The sequence below is a fragment of the Vulpes lagopus genome, chromosome 6 (genome assembly GCF_018345385.1).
Source record: "Vulpes lagopus strain Blue_001 chromosome 6, ASM1834538v1, whole genome shotgun sequence".
NCBI classification, from domain to species: domain Eukaryota; kingdom Metazoa; phylum Chordata; class Mammalia; order Carnivora; family Canidae; genus Vulpes; species Vulpes lagopus.
The window spans coordinates 79217680-79223568 of NC_054829.1; the positions used below are offsets into that span (position 1 = coordinate 79217680).

The following is a 5889-nucleotide window of genomic DNA, read 5'->3' on the forward strand; positions in this document are numbered from 1 at the left end:
TTCTCTCTCTGCCTTTGACTGAAGAAATTCCTTTAAAAAAAATCATTTGTTAACTACTCAGTTACAGATTCAGAAAACACATATGGCCAGCTGCTTGGTCATAGGGAATGTCTCCTGAGATGATGTCTGGAATTCCTGTGCATTAGAATAATCAGCAGGAGGAAAGGAAAGAGTTTGTCAGTTCTTACCTGTTCCTGTATCACTCCTGGTCAAAATTCTTGCCATGGACACTAATGTCACTGTATTTCTGGGTTGTGTTACCTGGCCATTTGGCCATCTTTTGGGGAAATCCAGGTCATACACCTCATAGTGTGATCTGGTTGAGTTGGACAGGAGGAGGTGCATTTGCTTTGCTTTCTCCTCTGACAGGAGCCTTAGAGGTGTGCCTAAATCCAGACCTCACTGTGGGAAAGATTAAGAGAATAGCATTAAGTAAAAACTGACAATGGCAGCTGCCAGGAATCCATTGATTAAGTATACAAGGCCCGGGAGTCAGGTAGGACTAAATGAATCTAGGAAGTCTCATAGCTGTATTCAGGATGGAATGTTATTTGCTTTGTAGAAATCCAGTTTGTATGCATCATTAACATTTCACCAACCTAATTATTTTGGTTGTCTACTATGTTTTGAGTGAGAGATAGCCTGAATTACAGATGCAGTGATTCAGGTGCAGTTGTTAATTGTTTGGCTAGATGATCAGGACTTAACAAGCTATGGGAAAGGAAGATTGGTAACAAGGAGGTCTAGTGGACTTCTTAGAATGTGAAGATATTTATTTCCAATGTTACATCCATCTTAAAAGCCAGGCCTAGGGCAGCCCTGGTGGCTCAGCGGTTTAGTGCCGCCTTCCGCCCAGGGTGTGATCCTGGAGACCTGGGATCGAGTCCCATGTCAGGCTCCTTGCCTGGAGCCTGCTTCTCCCTCTGCCTTTGTCTCTCTCTCTCCTCTCTGTATATTCTCATGAATAAATAAATAAAATCTTTTAAAAAAAAAAGCCAGGCGTGGAAGATGACAAGTTCTACGGAGGTCGGTCAGCTTTTTTTCCCCAGGTACCCCACTGCTTGTTTGTTTATTTATTATTTTAATTTTATTTTTTTTTAAGTAGGCTCCATGCCCATTGTGAAGCCCAATGCAGGGCTTGAGCTCATGACCCCATGGTCAAAACCTGAGCTGACAGCAAGAGTCAGATGCCCAACCAACTGAGCCACCCAGGTGCCCACTTAATTAATGGGCTCATGCACAAAGTAGCCGTGGTATCAGACATAGGATCTTAACATCATGGCATACCTTTACCAGGGATGAGCTAGTTAGTACTACTGCTGAGTGCCTACTCTCTGACAACAGAGACCAATACTGAGCCCTTGATATGGTACCAGTTCTCAAGGTTTCCAGTTAGACCCTTGATAGGAGATTAATTACATGGATGTCTTTCATCTCAAAGAATAAATAGATTTGTCTCTTGGAATAGACATATTTTAGATACAGATTTGCCTTTCTTGCCCGTTATGCTTCTGCCAACATTGGACTAACAGAATGACTTGATCTCTTCATGACCTTGTTTTAAGGTTAAGTCTGGTTAAGGGACTCATTTGAAAGCAAAAGAAATTCAGCAATAGCCCCATGCGATGGACTTATACCACATCCTGCATTACTCAGAAGTGGCTGGCCTAACTAAAAGGTGAAATGGCTTACTAGACCAATCAGTAATAGTATAGTTAGGAGACACTTCCCTGAAAGGATAGGGCTCTCTTTTTATATACTCAGTATATATGTTGAATCAGAGACCATTACATGATAGTGTTTCTTCTATAGCCAAAATACATGGATATGGGAAGCAAGAGATAGATTTGTGGTACTTTCCTCAAAATAGCACATAATAACCTACCCATAAGACCCGGGACCCGGAGCAGCTCGGAGGTGGTGAATAATAGCTCTTCAAGTCTGCAATAAAAAATGGCCTCCAATAAAACTACATTGCAAAAAATGGGAAAGAAACAGAATGGAAAGAGTAAAAAAGTAGAAGAGGCGGAGCCTGAAGAATTTGTGGTGGAAAAAGTACTGGACCGCCGTGAATGGGAAGGTGGAGTATTTCCTGAAGTGGAAGGGATTTACAGATGCTGACAATACTTGGGAACCTGAAGAAAATTTAGATTTTCCAGAGTTAATTGAAGCATTTCTTAATTCTCAAAAAGCTGGTAAAGAAAAAGATGGTACAAAAAGAAAATCTTTATCTGACAGTGAATCTGATGATAGCAAATCAAAGAAGAAAAGAGATGCTGCTGATAAACCAAGAGGCTTTGCCAGAGGTCTTGATCCTGAACGAATAATTGGTGCCACAGACAGCAGTGGAGAATTAATGTTTCTCATGAAATGGAAAGATTCAGATGAGGCAGACTTGGTGCTGGCAAAAGAGGCAAATATGAAGTGTCCTCAGATCGTAATTGCATTTTATGAAGAGAGACTAACTTGGCATTCTTGTCCAGAAGATGAAGCTCAATAATTGTTTGCATTGCTTTATATATATATATATATATATATATATAAAATCTGGGTCTTTTTATATATATATAATATATAAATATAAATATATATATAAATATATAATATAAATATAAATTATATTATATATTATATATATTATTATATATATTATATATAATATAATATATATAAATATATATATTTATATATATAAATATATAAATATAATATAATATATAAATATAAATTTATATATATAAATATATAATATATAAATATAAATATATATATAAATATAATAAATATATATATATATATAAAATCTGGGTCTTTTTATATATATATAAAATCTGGGTCTTTGTTTTTTAGTTTATTAGTGTGAAGAAATAACATTCTAATGAAAATCAAGTTTGATATGTTTGTTTTGAAGTAGTATTGGGGGAGTTGTTGGGGTTTTTTGCATCTATAGCACTGGTTACTTTGAACAAATAAAAGCTTTCTGTAGTTGTTTCCTTAAAAAAAAATAACCTACCCATAGAAGTTTTGCTGCCTCTCCTTAAAATTTTGAGCTATGTTCTTTTGTAGATCTTAGTCCCCAGTTGGATGAGAGGCAAGGAGTCAGGGGTGGAGAATACTTCCATTTGTAGGCATAGTAATGATTCCATTGAATTGGAAGATGAGACTGTCATGTGGTCATTTTGTGCTTCTTATTCCACTGAAAAAATAGGTCTGGTTGAGATGATTGATTCAAATTATCAAGGAGAAATTGGGTTGCTGCTACACAATGGAATAAGGAGGACAATGTCTGAAATTCAATGGATTCTCTGGGATGCCTCTTAATACTTTCATACTCAATAGTAAAATTCATCGGAAAACTATAGCAATCACAAAGAGCTAGGGTTATTGAGGACTTAGACCCTTTGGGAATAAAAGTTTGGATAACTCTACCAGCTGAAGAACCCTAACCGGCTAAGGTTCTGGCTGAGAGAAAGAATAATATGGAGTGGATAGTGAAAGAAGTGATAGATATCAACTGTAGCCTAATGGCTACAAATGCAGAAACAAGGAGCACAGTAGTTTTATATATTCTTTTTACTTGTAATATTTTCATATACTAACCATTTTCTCCTTTCTTCTTCTAATTTTATATACTAGTTAGTAGAAGTTAACTTTATAATCTGGTCTTTAGGTAATGGCATATTCAGTTTGAATTATGACAGAATTTGAGGAATTACTGATATAGCCAGCAATGGATACAAAGAATGCTAGGATTATGTCTCTATTCACTTTGGGGAAAGGGCATGAACTTCATCACTCGTAAGTAAGATAGCTAAATTTTTCTAGGTGGAAATACAGAGTTGTATGGACTTCAAATGTGTTAGAAGGGTACACATGGAAACCAAGTAGCCAAAGACATGGCCTCATGGTCTGTGATGTTAATAGTTTATTGCTCCACAGCCCCAGATCTGCCACTCTGCCTGCTTTGCAATAATTTAGATGGACCCTAAAAGCATTTCTCTTTTGCATTAAACATGATGTTAAACTTTGTCAATAGAGAGCACGTGAAGGAACTTTGCAACAAGAATGGGATTCCATCCCTGGTTCCAGTGTGCTCCCAGATTCTTCTTCTTGTTCCTTTGTGCCTGGCTGACAGTGATACATGTGGGAGACATTCAGCGGTACTCATTCCCACTAAGTTTCATTGACAATCTTGTGGATGGCTTCCTATTAAGTTTGTGTGTGTGTGTGTGTGTGTGTGTGTGTGTGTTTGGAGGCGTAGAGGGGCAGAGGGAGAGGGAGAGAGAGAATCTTAAGCAGGCTCCACACCCAGTGCAAAGCCCAACATGGGGCTTGATCTCATGACCCTGAGTTCATGACCTGAACCAAAATCAAGATCTGGATGCTTAACTGACTGAGCCACCCAGGCGCCCCTTCCTATCAAGTTTTATAGGCGCCCCCACAAGTAGATTCCTAGCTGAGTTTTGTAGGGCCTCCAGCAATCAGCTTCACAGCAGCAGGTTACTTGTACCTTGGAGGGGAATTTCCTGCTTGTTAGTTCCAATCTAGTGTCCTGCCTGCTAGCCTCAGCTCACCTGCACCTGGAAGGTCTTTCTGTCTTGACAGTTCTGGCCACGATTCCCTGTCCACCAACTTTAGCTCACTTGTGCTCTAAAGGAGTGTTTCCTGATTACCTAGCAATTATGGATCCGCCTGGCCTGGGGAAACTCAGTGAAATTCTCTGCCATTCAGTGGTTTCTAACAATACATTTTCCAGTGAGTTCTGGAGTCAGAGGGTAATATTTTCCTTCTTTGGGTGTACTCTCTCAGCCCTAGAGTATTTTTTAGTATTCTTTTTATCCTATTGTAGTAAACTATGTTTAAAATATTTATATTAAACTTTCCCTCTTCAAATTACTTTGAATACTAGTAATAGTGTTTTCTGTCTCAGTCGTTAGTAATTGATAAACTACTTATCTATGAAATTTGGAAGAAATTTTGTATGAGATTTCTTTCTCTTTGAAAGAAATATTTCATGTATAGGAGATTTTATTCCAAATATCTTAGTGGATGTTATCTGCTTTGGGGTTCAATTCTTACTCTACAACATATGTCAGGGATGCAGTAGACCTACTGACTACATGGTAATTAGAGCATTCATATCATAGGAGCCACCAGGATAGGTTACCATTAACCTGTGTGATGGTTTTCAGTAAGGAGAAAAGATTAGAGTTCCCTTGAACCACTTCTAATTACAGTTCAGAATTAGGCTTTCACTAGCTTAAGTAATCCCATTGTTTAGTGGACCTACTCCATGAAGGGAGCCCTCTAGTCATAAACCAACTTCAGAGATCAAACAATTTTTTTTTTTTTAGATTACCCAAGTCATTTTATGGGACTGGACTAAATTGGAAATCTCTGGGTAGTAGTCTGAGATCGAGGTACGACTCTTTCTGGTGTTTATAGTAGTTGAGAGAAAACCCTAGAGCACAACCCACCAAGAAAGACTTTCTCAGGTTCTGAAGACTTCAGGACCCCTCCTTGACCTTCATATCATGGTCTTAGTTGGAAAATGGGTACCTTGATAGTTATCGGTAGTTATACCTAGAGAAGCTTCAAATAAGGTGAATAAATTGGAGAAGGTGCTCTTTTTTACTCAATTATCTTAAGATCTTGACAAAATTGTCAGTTTTAGCAAGAAGGAAAATAAGGAAATGTGGGATTCATATCTTTCCCCCCTCATGAAAACACTTATACCAATGAAGCTTGGAAGATAAGTAATTGGTAAGTAATTTAATCTTTCAAATTATCTCACTCATTTTTAAATTTTTTATTGCATGTTCTCTGCCTTTCCCCCACCACTAAACTATAAGCTCCACGAGAGCAAATATCTTTTCTGTCCTGTTTACC

At 37.8% G+C, this 5889-nt stretch overlaps 1 pseudogene; it reads left to right on the forward strand.

Annotated features, from left to right (window-relative positions):
- Positions 1 to 1923: 1923 nt before the first annotated feature.
- LOC121493597 lies at positions 1924 to 2522 on the forward strand (annotated as a pseudogene).
- Positions 2523 to 5889: the final 3367 nt, after the last annotated feature.